At 27.2% G+C, this 16,966-nt stretch overlaps 1 long non-coding RNA gene and 1 pseudogene across 1 annotated transcript; both read left to right on the top strand.

Annotated features, from left to right (window-relative positions):
- Positions 1 to 8,385: 8,385 nt before the first annotated feature.
- LOC131643733 (uncharacterized) lies at positions 8,386 to 12,329 on the top strand. The gene is made up of 3 exons (XR_009296279.1): positions 8,386 to 10,840; positions 11,399 to 11,651; positions 11,765 to 12,329. It is a non-coding gene; the product is annotated as an uncharacterized LOC131643733 (long non-coding RNA).
- A 30-nt stretch (positions 12,330 to 12,359) lies between these two features.
- On the top strand, positions 12,360 to 13,637 carry LOC131643732 (protein transport protein Sec61 subunit alpha-like; annotated as a pseudogene).
- Positions 13,638 to 16,966: the final 3,329 nt, after the last annotated feature.

The following is a 16,966-nucleotide window of genomic DNA, read 5'->3' on the forward strand; positions in this document are numbered from 1 at the left end:
AAACATTTTTCTATTAAATATATACATCTGAAACAAATGCACGTCCCGTACCAGAACCCGTGCGAAAGTGGGGGTTTGTTACTAGTTTTGTTACAAATATTAGTAAAACAAGAGGAATCTACTTCACACTCCCATACCTGCATGATGGTAAAACAAGAGGAATCTACTTCACACACACGGGTTAGGATTGACTAATTTTAGGAAGGGAAAGGCATCATGCCTTTCTCTCTATCTCCCTCAATATTTTCTCTCTCATCCTAATTAACATGCTTATTTTATTTATATTCTATTTATATTTCATTCAAAACACTTTTTTTTTTGAATAATGTGATATATATAATAAAAGAAACGGTACAAAACGGGGAACCAATTAACCCCAAGATTACGAGAACCTAAAGAAAGGTAAACTTAACCTATTCTTTACAAAATCATTCCGAATCCCCAACGGGATGGAATCTAAAATGATGGTAGAGCCAATGCCGAGCGCTAAATTAGCCAAAAAATCGGCACAAAAATTACCTTCTCTATAGATGTGAGTGATAATTATGTGCGAAAAGTTAGTGTGAAGGATGCAAGAAAGCCAACGAGTCCTATAAACAAAAGGAACTAACCTATGGTTGGAAAAAGCTTTGACCACCATGAGGGAATCAGTTTAAACCCAAAGCTTTTGCTAACCTTTATCAATAGCTATCTCCATAGCACGGATCACCGCTCCAAATTCAGCATGAACCGAAGAATTGCACCTAATATTCTCCGCAAAGGCAAGAATGAAGTCTCCTCTATAGTTACGATATATGCTTGCACCACCAGCATTGGATGAATCATGTATAAACGCTCTGTCGCAATTACACTTGATCCATCCAAAAGATGGAGGCTCCAAATCACTTCAATGATAGAAGGAGCTTTAGGAGGGATTATGTTAACTTTAAACTCTTTAATCAAGGTGAAGTCCAGCATGCTAATATAATAGGCTTTTTGCGATGAGTTTCCGACAATTTGAACTTGCCTCAAAATCCAGGCAGTGGCATAGTCAGTGCTAGGCTTTTGATTATTGTGCATAGCAGCGTTGCGAAGCTTCTAGATGACGCACAAAAGATTCACAACAGCAATGCAGTGGACGGGCGCAACATGCGGAGAACGGAAATAGGGGCAGTGGTGATATGGAATTTTTTCATGAGCCAAATCCAAAGAAAGTTGGAGAAATCACAGTCAAATAGGAGGTGCTAAAAAGATTCAGAGTTATTACGGCAAATAGGACATCTGAAAACCATTGAGAAACCACGACCAATAAAGAAATCGTCGGTGGGAATTTTACTGTGCAACATCCGCCAAAGAAGAATAGATCTGCTCGGAGGAATGTTGATATGCCAAATAGCCTTGTGCCAAGGAGTATCCGCAAGCGATTTTGCCTTAACCCAATAAGCCTCTTTTATCTCCAAACTTCCTGAAACGCTATTTTTCCCAGCCCAAAAGGTCTTCAGAACCGATGGAGGGAGCCATATTTTCCAGACGCGAAATTAAGAAAGGGAACCAAACATACCAATCGGGAGGGATGCGCCACTGCCCGTTATCAGTCAGCTCCGATATTCGGATGTGAGGGTTAGTATCTTTATTGGCTAATACATCAAGGCTTGTATCATTAATAAAGGGGTCACCAGACCACGAGTCTATCCAGAAAGAGATCTTTGTACCCGAGCCAAGAATCCAGCTAGAGTTGTTTGAAATATTGGAGTATTCCGCTTTAACGCTGGTCCGGATGGAGGAAAAAACATGATAACGGATGCAACCATAAGATTTGAGGACCCTCTTTCTAAGCAGGACAGCCCAATCTTCAGTGCTATTAAAAAGATCAAACATCAATTTCAGATTTGTTGCCTCATTCAGCCATCGAAGAGAGCGCAAACCCAATCCCTCTTTCGAGAACGGTTGACAAGTCTTCTTCCACGAAACAACACACATTTTTTTATTAGTGGTGCAACCGGACCAGATGAAGTTTCTGCAGGCCTTCTCTAAATCTTTGATGATAGCAGCAGGCCAATTATATATGGCAATAGTGTAAAGCGTCATGCTGTGAATGACGGATTTAATGAGGAGCAACCTACCGGCCATGGATAAACATGATCCCTTCCAACTAGCAAGTCTAGTCGTGACTTTATCCATAATAGGAGCTAAGTGGCCGCGCTTGCACTTGATATCCCATATTTTACTCAAATAAAGATTCTGCCTTTTAAATAAATAAAATTTAATATTTTTACATTTTAGATTGGTTCTTTCAAAAATCTAATATAAAACTATAAACTTTTAAAAAATATTTGAATTTATATCTAATTTTTGAAATATCTGGCATTAAATCATAGATAAATTTTCATTATTTTATGTCATTTTTTTTAAAGAACCAGTATAAATTTAAGGGTATATCCAATTTTTGAAAAATTCAATAGACTATTTTTTAGAAATAATTTAGAAAAACATAAAGCATACTACTATCAGATTCTTTGATAAATATATTATATATTATTGTATGGAGCACTGAGGTTTTTTCAAAAATCTAGTATGTAATGTTCACAAAATAGTTTATCAAAATATCTAATTCCACTCTTGAATCTCTCATCCATCATATGAGTTACAAAAATTGTTTCTTTGCTTTTGTAAATTCATTTTTGGAAGTTTTTTTTTTAAATTGATTTTTTTCGTAGGTGCATCTACAAAAGCGTTAAAACATAGTGAAATTTGAGAAAATCTCAAATGGATTAAATTTATGAAATATTCCGTAGTTAAATCTATGAAAGATTTTGAAAATAGAGTGTTCCGTAGATATACCTACGGAATATTTTGTTTTATTTTCAAATCAACTACATTTCACTCCTAAACTCCAATATTTTTAACAAAAATGCAACATCAAATTACAGAAAATCAAAGTAATTAATTTAAAATATAACAAAATGCTTCATAAGTATATCTACGGAAGGGTCAGGTTGATGTGCATAAGGTATATCCTTATGCACGGTGCATAAGTCTCGTACGAGTAATATTTAAATTGTTCCGAGTAACATTTTAGTTAGAAACAAGTAATAATATCATAATCCATGAATAATATATGCATTATTTGTACACATATATTAATTATGAGTAATTATTAAATTGTGAGTAATGAGTACACTATTCTGAGTAATATTTACACAATTCTATGTAATATCGAATTTTGACTATTTTGAGTAATATATTCATTGTTCTGAGTAATATTTATACTATTTTGAGTAATTTGTATATTATTTTGAGTAATAAATATAATACTTTGAGTTATGTAAACAATATTTGAGTATTTATGCACCGTGCATAAGGATATACCTTATGTACATCAACACATCCCTCTACGGAACACTCTATTTTCAAAATCTTTCACTATGTTTCAACGCTTTCGTAGATGTACCTACGAAAAAAATAAAATTAAAAAAATAAAATTCGGAGCTACATCTACAGAAGTAGAAGGCATAAATGAAATTTTGCCGGATAACTAAGAGATTTGGGGTGAATTGAGATTTTCTATTTTGATAAATTTGACTGATTATATTTTTACAACTATTTAATAAAATTTAAAGTTAATACTATTAAATTATTTAATAAATTTGATTTTTATTGTATGGATGTTTGGATTTTTGAAATAATTATTATAAAATCATAATTTTTCTAGAATTTATGATTTTATATTAGATTTTTCTCTAAGCTACTATTAAATATAAAGTTTTCAAAAAATACTAACATTTAATTCAATGTTTTTCACCTAAAGAATAAATTAATTATTTTTGACGAAATGTGAGGTGCGAAATACAAGTATAAACCAACAATATTTGACCCATATCTGTAAGGCCTGATGTGGTAAGGTATATAAGATTTTGTTCTGCCACCCTCCCAATCATACCATGAACCCCCCTAAATATCCTTTTATCGTTATGCCCTTCATGGATTTTTTCAATTTTTTAAAAAAAGTTCTGTGATGAATAGAAATTAGACGTTTGCCCGTGCGATGCACAGGATTGTCATGCATAGTTTTAGAAAAATAGAATAATAAACGATGGGTGACTCATTGCATCTTATATCATTTTTTCTATCAAAAATTTATAAATTGTCCCTTTCATTTCGTCACGATAATTCAGTTCAATATATCACACCAAAGTACACTAAAAATATGTCGAATACTCCGGACACACCATCCGAATAATGTTATTCGAATGAATAGTCTATAATAAAACAAAATAAAATAAATTTAAAAAGGAAAGCAAATCAAATATGTTAAAAAATGAAGAACCGATATATAGAAGGGAACCAAACCTAAATCCTTAAGGTTAACAAAAAAATGATACTTTATATTTCTTCTTGAGAACATTTTTACTATGGAAACCGCTTTCCTCATAGTTGGTTTAAAAACATTGGTTTAATAACAATTTCAACGACAACACTACATAAGAAAACGTGGTTATAAATAAATATTTATGTTTCAATTTCTTTAATCAAATTGATTAATTAAAAGATTTAGTTAATGAGTATTTTTTAATTATAATAATTATAAAAAATCACATTATTTTATTTTAATTAATTAATTAACTAAATATAAATAGGAGAGAGACGTTGGAGAGAAAAATTAATTAGTGTGTTAGTGTTTTTTTTTATTAATTTATTATTTATTTAATTAAATTATTATTTATTAATTAGTTTACTTATTAACCACCTTGATAAATTAATTATTTTATAGAATAACACTAATTTTTTTTTTACAGATAGAATCACACTAATTTAAAAAAAGAAGATTAAAATGTACACAATTTCTTCTCACATTTAAATTGCCTTGCATAGTAAATGGTAAATATGTGTTCCAGTGTTGCACATTAACTTTGGGAGGAGGTGTTGCTATTAATTAAATATTTAGTTCACATTTTACATACATAAACTAACATAAACTATATTGTAAATAATATATCATGAACAAACCCACTATATAATTAAATAATTTCGTTGAAATTGAATAAACACAACCATAATTTAAAAGCAATTAAACTATTCATAAAGTGAGAAACATAATAGTGATAATTCAAAAGCAATTAAACTATATATAAAGTGAGAAACATAATAGTGAAATCAAATTCATCAAAAATGTATTTTACAATACAAAATAAACCTAGCAAATAGAATAAAGGTTGAGAGAGGCAGGAGAGAAAAATAGGTTTTGTTGTGTGTTCTTTGTAACCAATTGCCATAAAGCACTGTTCCTTCAAATTTCAATTGTTCCAAATCTTCAAATTTCAATTGCCCTTAAGTAATTAAGTAATGAGAATGAAATGAATTAATAAGATCAGAGAATTTTGGTGGCTATACATTAAATAATTAAGCAATGAGAATGGAGAAAATTTATAAGATGAAAGAATTTTGGTGGCTACAATTATCTATGGAAGTTGTATATATAGTTGAAACTTAGTGGAGTTAGTGGAATTAGATAAGAATAAGAAAACGTGTAATTAGCAATTTTATATATAGTTGTGAGTTAGTGGGGTTTAAAAAACCACCTTTAAAACAAATAAATTATAAAATCACATATTAGTGGGTGAGTGAGTTTTTTTAATTAATTAATTTTTTATTTATTTAATTTATTATTATGTATTAATTTATTTATTTATTTTATTTAATTTATTTTTTATTTATTATAGATTTTTTGGCGGGAAGTTTTGGTGAGAAGAACTTCTAAGATTATAATTTAGTATGATTTTAGGTTGCATATCATAATTTTTTATTTAAATTTTTTAGTTTTTTTCGTATTTGATATGATTATATATTGAACTTTATATATAGTTTATTAGATTTTATCGATTGTTATGAATATTTCCCAAATATTTTCGATAAAACCATTATATATCCATTGATTTTGAGGTTTTTTCGGATTTGTGGAAAATGTATGAAAAAATACCCATTTTTTTATAAGAAACTAGTATATGACCCGCGCGTTGCGCGGTTGACCTATAATATATTATTGTCATTTTATAAAATATTTTAAACTTTAAAATATTGTTGTTATACTTATTATTAGGACTGTAAAATCTAGAAAAAATATATATTAAATGATGATAATTCAATATCACACATTTATATACACATGATTATGAAGATATTAATAAAAATAATTAATTAATAGATTTTATTATTAATTTAAATTTATATCAAAGACAATAAGTGACTGAATAAATATAAATAAAGGATAGGAGTTACATAATAGAAAAAAAATAGTTGAAAATTTATTAGTTATATTTATATATTTATTTAATCAATGACATTTTTAAATTATTAACTTTTGATATTGTGTTTACTTTAATTTTGCAATCTTTCACTATTCTTCTAAGTATTATTATTTTTTAATATTTTTCATAGATTTTAAATTATTCATAATTTCATTCATTGATATTCATTTCATTATTGTTACTACTAAAAAAGATATTATTTTTATAAGGTATATTTTTATTTATTTATTTTTTTTGGCTTTAAGCCCACCGGTTAAGTCCGGTTCGGGGGCGAGTTCTGGCATCAAGTGGTTCCATCGAACCTGGTTCTCCCTACCAAAGTCCAGCGCCAATCACCACTGAACCAACTAACGATTGGTTATATTTTTATTTATTTAACTTCTTATAAATTTAACATATAAAAATGATTATTTAAATAATTTATATAGTATTTGTGGATTTAAATACGTAAAATTTATTAAACATTTGTGTAGATGATTATATAAAAAACAATTCAATATAAAATTAATAAAAGAGAATGATTTTTTAACATTGTAGAGATATTTTTTATTGAGTTTTTTAAAATTATTTTCAATTGTAAATTATAGTTTTAAATTATATATATATATATATATATATATATATATATATATATATATATATAGTATGTGTAAATTTTTTATTTATATTAAATATTATTTTATTTATTCTCTATTATATATTATATATAAAAAAGTTGTTATTGTAAGTTATTGACGTAGTATTTATATTGTAAATAAGAAATATAATTTTTCATAGGAACATATTTTATATTTAAGGTGATATAAGATTCATATTTTATATTATTATTATACATAAATTTATATTATAAAATTAGATAATAAAACTAATTGTATCCAAATAAGCATAAACTATAAAAAGAAACATTTTTAATAATAATTACTCTAATTTAAATAGTTAAATAACTTAATTAAGATAAAATAAATATAAATTAAATAAATATCTATACTATCATAACAAAAATTATATAAATTAAGCAATTATTAAGATAAAATAAGTACAAAATATAAAAAAATTAAAATATAATTACAAATATCTAAATTTATACAATAACAAAAATAGATTAAATATTTAAATAAATAATAAATCATTATAATATCATTAATATTCTTGATTCTAACAAAAACCTTTTAGAACATGAGGCAAAGGAAACTTAAAAATGATTTGTAGCTAATTTACATTTACATGTGAAATTGAAACCAAATATAAAACTCTGCTCCTACTAAATCAGAGTTCTTCAAACACATTTTCAACACGCGAAGATAACTTACAATAACGTTAGATCTTTTACTAAGACAAACAACAATTTAACCATTAGACCTTTAAATAGCAAAACAATATTCAACTTCTAATTCTAAAACATAATATTTCAAAGACTTATTACTTTTCAAAATATTTTATGTTCAGCTCCAATTAAATCAGAGTTTTTCAAACATATTTCCAACCTGCAAGATTTTTTAATATTACCTTAAACAACATATATGATAAATTCTTAGAGAGAAGAAAACTATAAAACTATTAGTTTTATAACTTATACATTAAAATTCGTATAAAGGTAAACTATAAAAATCTCATACCTCGTTGAAAAAGTATATAATATTGTTTTTCATATATAATGTATGAATTGTCAAACTATTTTCTACAATGCAATTCATCTTAAAAGAGTAATTCAAAATTATGATGGCAATTGTAAGAAGATGAATAACAAATATAGGACATAAAAAAAATTACCACATAACAATCCATCTATCAATAAAATTCTCAAATATATCTTCAATACATACACATAATATTTTATAAAATGAAAGATTATGATCAATCTTTCAATAAAATTATCGAATATGTCTTCAAAACCTACACATAATGGAAGATTATAAAAAATAAATCCAAAGAACACTACAAGAAAATGTCAGATTAACTACCATAATATAGCTACCAATTTATATCAGCGGTTAATCTCAAGTTATTAGGATGAATTCCAACTGCAAATAATATTTTCTTATGTTTTTTAACAAATTGATCGTTATTATTATTATTTTTTCTTTAATATAAGATACACTTGTTTTCTCTCTCTAAAATTTGAGAAACACGTGTATTTTCTCTCTCTCTCCAAGTTTTCAGAAATTCGTACCACACTTCTACACAACACAATCTCGCTCTTGCGAAAACAGAACGAAATTCAAAATCCCAATCTTTCCTTTGCATCAATGGCTTCCACCGAAGAAACCCTACGCAAAATCCAACAAACTCTCCGCCGTCAAAATCCAAGGCAACACCGTCCGTTCACTCAAGGCTTCATCGGCACCTAAACCTGACGTCGAAGCCGCCGTTCAAGCCCTAAGCACTCAAATTTGAGAAATCGTCGATCGAGAAATCACTTCAATCGTTACTCTCTGGCTCTGGTTCTCGTGAAGCCTTCCGTCAATCCGTTGTTAATACGTTTGAAAGGCGATTGTTATATATTTCGTCGTTTAAGATTTATTGCGGTGTTGCTGGTCTATATGGTTATGGTTCTCCAATGTCCTATCCTTCTGGAATCAGGTGAATTGTTAATGCTTACAAAGCAGTTAGCTAACTAATTGTGGATTTATCAAATTAATTTTTGTGCAACAAAGAATGAAATGTGATTATGAGCTGAATTTCGTTAGATTATGAGCTGAGTTTTGTTAGATTAGGAGCTCGATTTTGTTAGACTAGGAGCTGAATTTTGTTAGATTAGGAGCTCAATTTTGTTTGGATTGAATTATTTGAGCTTATTTTCTCTCAGTGAGAAGGGGGAGAATTCTTGAAAAAAGCTATAGTAGAAGCAATTTAGGATCTGTTTGGATTGATTTATTTTAAGCTTATCTAGTGCATAAGCACTTGTTAACTATTAGGGGATCGTAATGATTTTAGACCTTATTTTTGCAGGGGAATGATTTATACATTGCTGGATAAAATATAATAATTTTCAGTATATATTGATATTTTCATGCTTCAGTTAGTACTTGGCCAACTCAAAACTACTTCATAAATCCCACTCTTAATTCTTGAACAATGTGTATTACTATGTTTCAATGGAAATCACACCATTAAGGTTGGATGCTTTGTTTCTTAACATATTCAATGCTATTCATCATTTAAATGGTTTGACAATTTATGTGCAAAAATCATAGAGTAAAGTTCCTTTGTATTCAATGGATGCAAGCTATTCATTCTTGCAGCAATATGAAATATCAATTGCAAGGTAGTATTGGTTCCATATTCCTTTACATGTGATTCTTATTTTGGAAAATATAAATACATTAGTCATCACTTATTTAAATTTTGATCAAACAAAATTAGAATGCATAATAGAAAATGCAAGGAATTTACCAGATACTGCAACCTCTCCATCCATGAAATAGAAAGGGTTAGAGAATGTTAGTGTGTCAGAGGTACTAATGAGAAAAAGGGGAAGTACTCATCAACCATGGACATTTACATCATGAAAGAAATTTTCTCTCTATAGTCATTTCTATTTCTGAGGTAAACTGAATATCTTAGCTCTCAATCCAATACTAGATACTACTTCCTAGTTATCATAATTTTATCTTTGTCACCGAGTTTTTCATAAAGAGGTTTTGGGAAGACATGATGATGCTATTATCAAAAAAGTATTGGAAACAAACCATAATGATTTAAGAAAACTACACATCTCTATAAAGATATGGATTATAGTCTAATTAAAAGAGAACTTTTAGAAAGCTTTAATTCTGTTTATTTTTCTCCTGTCATAGTAGTTATTTTAGGTATATAAGCTGCAGTGTAATAGTACTACATCTATTGATTTTGAATAGTCAAGTGATTGTGCTCATTAGAACCTTTAGGTAATGTACTACCTCTTGCAGTGTGTTATAGGAGACGACGATCCCGTGTGCTGCATTTTGGGCTCATCTTCACAACATTGAGCGTGCATATCATATGATAAAACACTTGATTATCTTGGTGTACCTAGAGTGCAAAATTGGTTTCAAAAAAGCCACACCTATTTCTCTTGTTGTTTTTGTTATTGTTCTTGTTCTTGTTTAGGGTTTGCCTATTGCGGAAGCCACACCTATGTACTAGCAAATTCTGCAGTTATTTCCAAGTGTTTTTGTTGACTCTTTTGATTGTGTGCTGAAAATAAATACATGGTTTTTGATTCTTATCCGAAATTATTGTACTTTTGTTGTTTCTTTAGTCGTTGTTTGTTGAACCGTCTTCAAGTTCCTCTCTGACATGTCATTTTCTGATTCTTATCCGAAATTATTGTACTTTTGTTGTTTCTTTCATTTTCCTGGTACCCCTTGTAAATAATGTTGTTGTTTTAGTCTTTCACTTTGTTTCTTATCCTTGCTTACAGCAGTGTTACATTCCTTTCACTAGAAAGGTTAATGACAAGAAGGGGATAGAGGGTCAAAAAGAGACAAAATCTTTATAATGATGAGCTAATAGTAGTAGACATATCATCTGACCCTGTGTGGATGGAATGCATATCCTTTCTAAAATCATTGTCGGTTAGTTAATCTTGTTTGTTTATTTTTGCATTTTTTCGGTGCACAGTTTTTTTTTTGGGTCAAATTCAATTGCAATATGTGCATAATTTGAAATCTTTTTTTTGGTACTCTGTGTCTCTGATGTATATGTACCATTATCAGTAAATAAGTCTTAGGTTATGATCAGATTTTTTTTGTTTAATATGCTCAATAGTAGTGTTTCACACTTTCAAAATTAGTAAATAAGTCTTAGGTTGCGATCAGAAATTTGAATGTTTTGCTAGTTCAAGTTCCTAGTCCAATTTATGCACCTTTTTTGTAATAATGGTTGATATATTTCCGTGATATCATTCATTTTCTAAGAACTGAAGGTGTTGAAGCTTCTAGGAAATACTTTCTGGATGCTCACAAATCCCTAACTTGTTCATATCATGTGTGCGTGGTTGATGTGTTTGTCGCCTTCTGTTTTGACAAGGATCCTAACGTTTTAGATTTTTTTTGTACATTACCTAACATTTCCTTTTTTACCTGTTCTATCGTTCATTAGATTTAACAAAAGTAATTTGGTTATCCTTGCAGATGGCTCATATTTGTTTTTGAAGCCGGATTAAAACGCTTTATGCATGAGCCAGTCTATATTCTCGAGCGAGTTCTACTTTCTCCCATCTCTGATTAATCTTGTCATTTAACTCCTCCAAAAATCTTATACTGCTTGTTGTTTTTAACGATGTTTCAGATATGTTGATTTCTTTACCCGTTTGAACAATGACCAAAATATACATGCTTTATTTGAGAAGGCATTGAGTTCACTTCCTCTGGAGAAATAGTTGAGGTATTATTCTTAATAAGAAAGTCGAAAAGTCTATTAATCTTAATGGCCCGACTCTTACAGGTGTAATACTCATTCTTCTCGCATTCGGTTTCTCAATATTTCTTATTATGCAGTTAACGATACACTGTTAATGCTGATAAGGGATCTATTGCAAACATTTCTAATACGTCGCCAAAGGTTGTCTATCTTGATACTTCAAAGATGTTGACATACGATCCGAAGCAGAATCCAGGTACAGCTGATGGGACATGCATTCGATGAAATTTTTAAAGCTACACTGCGTGCATTCGTTGCATTTTTAGAAAACCCACCCACAGACCACAGTAATTTTCAATTTTTGCTTACATGATAATATTCAAACTCTGCCAAGCCTTCATAAGATTGAGATTTTTTCTTCAGTTTGCCATTAACTCCTATGTTGGTTTGTAAATCTTGCAAAGAACCCGATACTATCCCAAGCTTTGGGTTATTTTTATTTAAATAATTAGGTAAGATCTCTAGTGGGTCAAGGTGATTTCATGTTGTATCTTTGCCAGGCTGCTTCTGCCAAACCTCATACAGTAAAAGAAAGAAAAAATATTAATAAATAATAATTGTGGCCTTGCTTTCAGCATTTATTTCATGTGTTTAAAATACTAGATTTTGGCTTCCCCCTTCCCTTATGAATGTTGATGTATGATGCAGGTTAAATTAACATCATCTGATAATATGAGAGGTGGGTTTAGCTGCATTTACTAAGTGCTTCTCTCATTTCTTCCCGAAGTTTAAACTGCTGACAGGAAAGTGCCATTTAGAGAGATAGTCTTGTATACCGTGATCTCTCATTTCATTTTCCTGGTTTGCAGTCTGCTCCCGACATCAGGTGCTGATCCATTCTATTGGATGTGTGTTATCTTTGCTTCAAAATGTGGAACTCTCTTGGAACTTTTAATCACTCCCATTGTAACTTCTTAGATGGTCATGATACTTCTGGTTGGATCAAAGATCATTGAAAATCGGACCCTTTTGTAAGTGTACAACTTTTTATTCTTTAACGAATAGCTTAATTTCAACCGGTCTTACAATTTTGATTATTAGAGTATATCCTACTCTAGGACTGATCTATCATTTATTGTTGTTATATCCTGTTGATTATGATGCAGTTCATCGGTTACAGTTGTAATATGATTGTGGAGCATGCTCAATTGATTCTGTTTAACAGAATCAATTATGACTTATGGGTCTATATATAGAACTTTCATACTCAAAAACCAATAAGATGGAATCATAGTTACATATACTTTAATTAATTAATTGTGTATGAAATATAATTCATTAAATGCATCCATTCTTATTACATCTCATGTTCTCTTTAATAGGGTTTCACTATATGGTGGCATATTATGTCATACACTCAATAATTATATTGAATTAAGTTCTTTTTCTGTACACTCAATAATTTATTGAATTATGTTCCTTTTCAATGGCAGCAATGGGGCACAAATTCTACTTGCTATTTTGATAGCTCTTGGACAAGCAGTTGTCTATGTTCTTTCAAGGATGTATGGTAGAGTGGGCCAACTTGGAGTAGGAAATGCTATACTCATCATTATCCAGCTCTTTTTTATGGGTATTATTGTGAAATGTTTAGATGAGCTTCTTCAAAAAAGATATGGTCTTGGTTCTAGAATTTCCCTATTTATGGCGACTGATATTTGATATGTTTTAAGTATAGAAATTTGTACTCATCATTATCCAGGATTCAACATGAAATCACATTGACCCACTGGAGGTCTTAGCTAATTATTTTTAAAAAAATGCAAAGCTTCGGTGTAAAAATGTTGATATTTCTCATGAAGCTTTCAGAAAATGTGGTGCATATTTATTGTTTGTGTTGTTTCATTATCACATTAATTTTATAATGAATATCTTAATTTGAAATATTAGTTGAGGAAATAATTAATAAAAATTTCAACTAGCATAATTTATTTTTATGAATAATTTTAATCTAGCATAATATATTAATAAAAATAATTATAAATATATTAAGAAATTGCTTGAGATTTGCTATGATATTTTTGTGGTGATATTCTAGCTGTTTAGTTTGGAAACTTAAGTTTAATACTGTGGTTTTGCTACAGTTTAGTTTGTATTTAGCTAGGAAAATTTAAATATTAGTTGGAATTTTGCTAGGGAACTTTGGTCTAGATAATTAGCCACTCAATCTATGCTACGCCTCATATTGTAGTTATTCCAAAACTAATCTCCAACTAATTCCATTTAATACGAATTAGCTACAGATTGACTTCTGTTTTTGTCCTAGCTAAACACAGATTTTCTTGTTGTGGAAAAATAGAAGATTATGAAAATAGAAAAGAGAATATAAGGAGAAATAGAGTTTTAGTGAGACAAAATAAACCTATAAACTGATAAGTTGGTGAGACACTCTTTCCCCCTTAAATATCATTATAAAATCAATAAAAATTCAACCATAAATATGAATTAAAATAACAATATAATGTAGAGTAAATTCTACCTTAAATAATATTGATAGGAGTTACATTTAAAAGAAACTTAACACTAAACTATAATATTATATTTATTAAATTTTAAAGAGCTTTTTATAACTTGTTTTATTATATAACATTAATAAAGTTAATAGTCTAATAATCTTTTAATTTTGTAAATTACATGAAGTAAAGAAAAAAAATAATAATGAAGAAAGAATTTCTACTCAATAATTAAAAATAGAAAAAATAGTTAATTATAAAATGTAAAAATAAATTTGCGTGTATTACAATATCTTGTTGAGTTGTGAGAGTAATAATATAATAATTATTCTTATTTGACTTCTTTTTTTTTTAATTTTTTAATTTTTTTGTGCTGTTTTAATTATTGAATTGATAATAATAAAAATAAAAATATTTTTTAAAAATGTTTTTTTTTGTGCTGTTGTAATTATTATTATTTTGTCAATTATTAAATAATATATTATTTCTTCTTTATTATTTATATTATTATTGTTGTTGTTGTTATTAGTATTATTATCATTATACTTATAATTATTATTTATTTTTTATATAGGGCCAAATTAGTAAAATTAAAATTAGGGTTTATGCTTAGATTGAAGAGTTTTTCGATTATTATTATTATTATTATTATTATTATTATTATTATTATTATTATTATTATTATTATTATTATTATTATTATTATTATTATTATTATTATTATTATTATCATCATCATCATCATCATCATCATCATTATCAAATTAGATGGACAAAAAAAGTGAATATAAAATTAGGGTTGGAAAAGAATTATTATGAAGATGATACATCACCATATCTATTTATTATTATTATTAATATTATTAATATTATTAATAATATTAATTATTATTATTAATATTATTTTTGTTATGATTAGTATTATTTTAATTATTATTATTATTATTATTATTATTATTATTGTTGTTGTTGTGATGATTATTATTATTATTTTAATTATTAATATTGTGTCAATTTAATAACTAATAGATTTAAGATTGTGGCAATAAATATATATTACGTATTATTTATATTATTATTATTATTATTGGTTTTATAATTATTATTATATTTATTCTTAATGTAGGATTAAATTAGTAAAATTAAAATTAAGGTGTGGGGTCAAATTAGTAAAATTAGAATTAGGGTTTGTGCTTAGAGTTGTTATCAGGTTGACATGTGGCTAGGGTTGACATTTTATAGTGAAGGTAATCTTACCTAATTTTTTAAATTGAATAGATAAGAATTCTCATATATATATATATATATATATATATATATATATATATATATATATATATATATATATATATATATATATATATATATATATATATATATATATATATATAAATTATATATTGGTACCGTTATCCATATACAAAACTTGCAATAAATTGAATTAGGTATTATGCACCATTGAATTGAATTATATATTATCCATAGTGTTGATAATAATTTAGCAAAAGTTTCCAAATATTGTAATGTCATTGTGTTTTTATTTTAAAGATTTATTTAAAAAATACTAAATCATTTTGAAATTTTTATCAATTATAAGAGTAATATAAGTATATTTTCGTTGTTATAAAACTATAAAAAAATCATGTAAATATCTTTTCTCATTCATAGTTAAAATAACTACTTTTATATTTTATTTTAATTGGACTACAAAAATATTAAAAAGTAATATTAAATTTTATAATTAAAGTTAATGAGTTATTATAATCATTAAATAGAATATGAAAGGGATAATTATAAGAAATCTCATAATAATATATGGAATGTGTTTTATAATATAGTATGATTATATTTAATATTTGTTTAGAGAATTTATAAAAAAAATTATTGGATAATATATACAATTTAATTTATAGGTCCTTATTATTTTTAGGGTGACAAATATCATCTGTACATTAAAAATAATTAAATTTATAAATTTATAAATTAAAATATTAAAATATATGTTAAAATGGATGAATTGAACACAAATGAAAAGAAATTTCCATAATATGGTGTATTATGGACATATAACTCTAAAACATGTAAGTGTTTTCAGCTGCACAAAGATAAAATTTAGAATAATTAGGTGATATATTAAATAATATAATTGAAAATATATATAATATAAAGATAATAAAAAAATTGTTATTGAAAGTATTGGTAGTGACATATTTATTAGATAAAATAAATTGAGAGAAAAAACGAATTTGAGAAATATATGTGAATAGGAGAAAATGTAAAGATAATTAGCTATTTAAAAATGACCAAAGTTATGCTAGACTTTTTTTACCTTTGATAGATAAAGTTTTCCTATAACACAAAGGACTTCAATTCCATTTTGTACTTAATAGTCATTACTCCAATAAAAATAAGAGGAGATAGTACAAAAGCATGAACAAATTATTTATTGAATTAAAGAATAAAAAATTACACCATTTGATTTTTAATTAAAAGAATAAATTTGTTAATAGAAAAGTTTCCATGCTCAAATGAAAGGTCTTCTTAAAAAGAATAAAGAATAGACAATTTTAATAGTATTGTTTTTTGAAACGGCTAAATGATAACGGGGATTGTTAATTATGTATTTTAAAAAATTTAATGGAATTTAATAAATAAGAATTAAAGAGTGGTAAAATTAAATTTTAATATGGTAAAATTAAATTTTAATATAAAATTTTAAAAATTGAACACAAATTATATTAAATTAGAAAAATAAATATGTGAACAGAAAAATTTGCATGCTCAAATAAAAAGTCTTATTAAAAGATTAAGAGTGGACCATGTCAA

The sequence above is a fragment of the Vicia villosa genome, linkage group LG1 (assembly GCF_029867415.1).
Source record: "Vicia villosa cultivar HV-30 ecotype Madison, WI linkage group LG1, Vvil1.0, whole genome shotgun sequence".
Lineage (NCBI taxonomy): Eukaryota > Viridiplantae > Streptophyta > Magnoliopsida > Fabales > Fabaceae > Vicia > Vicia villosa.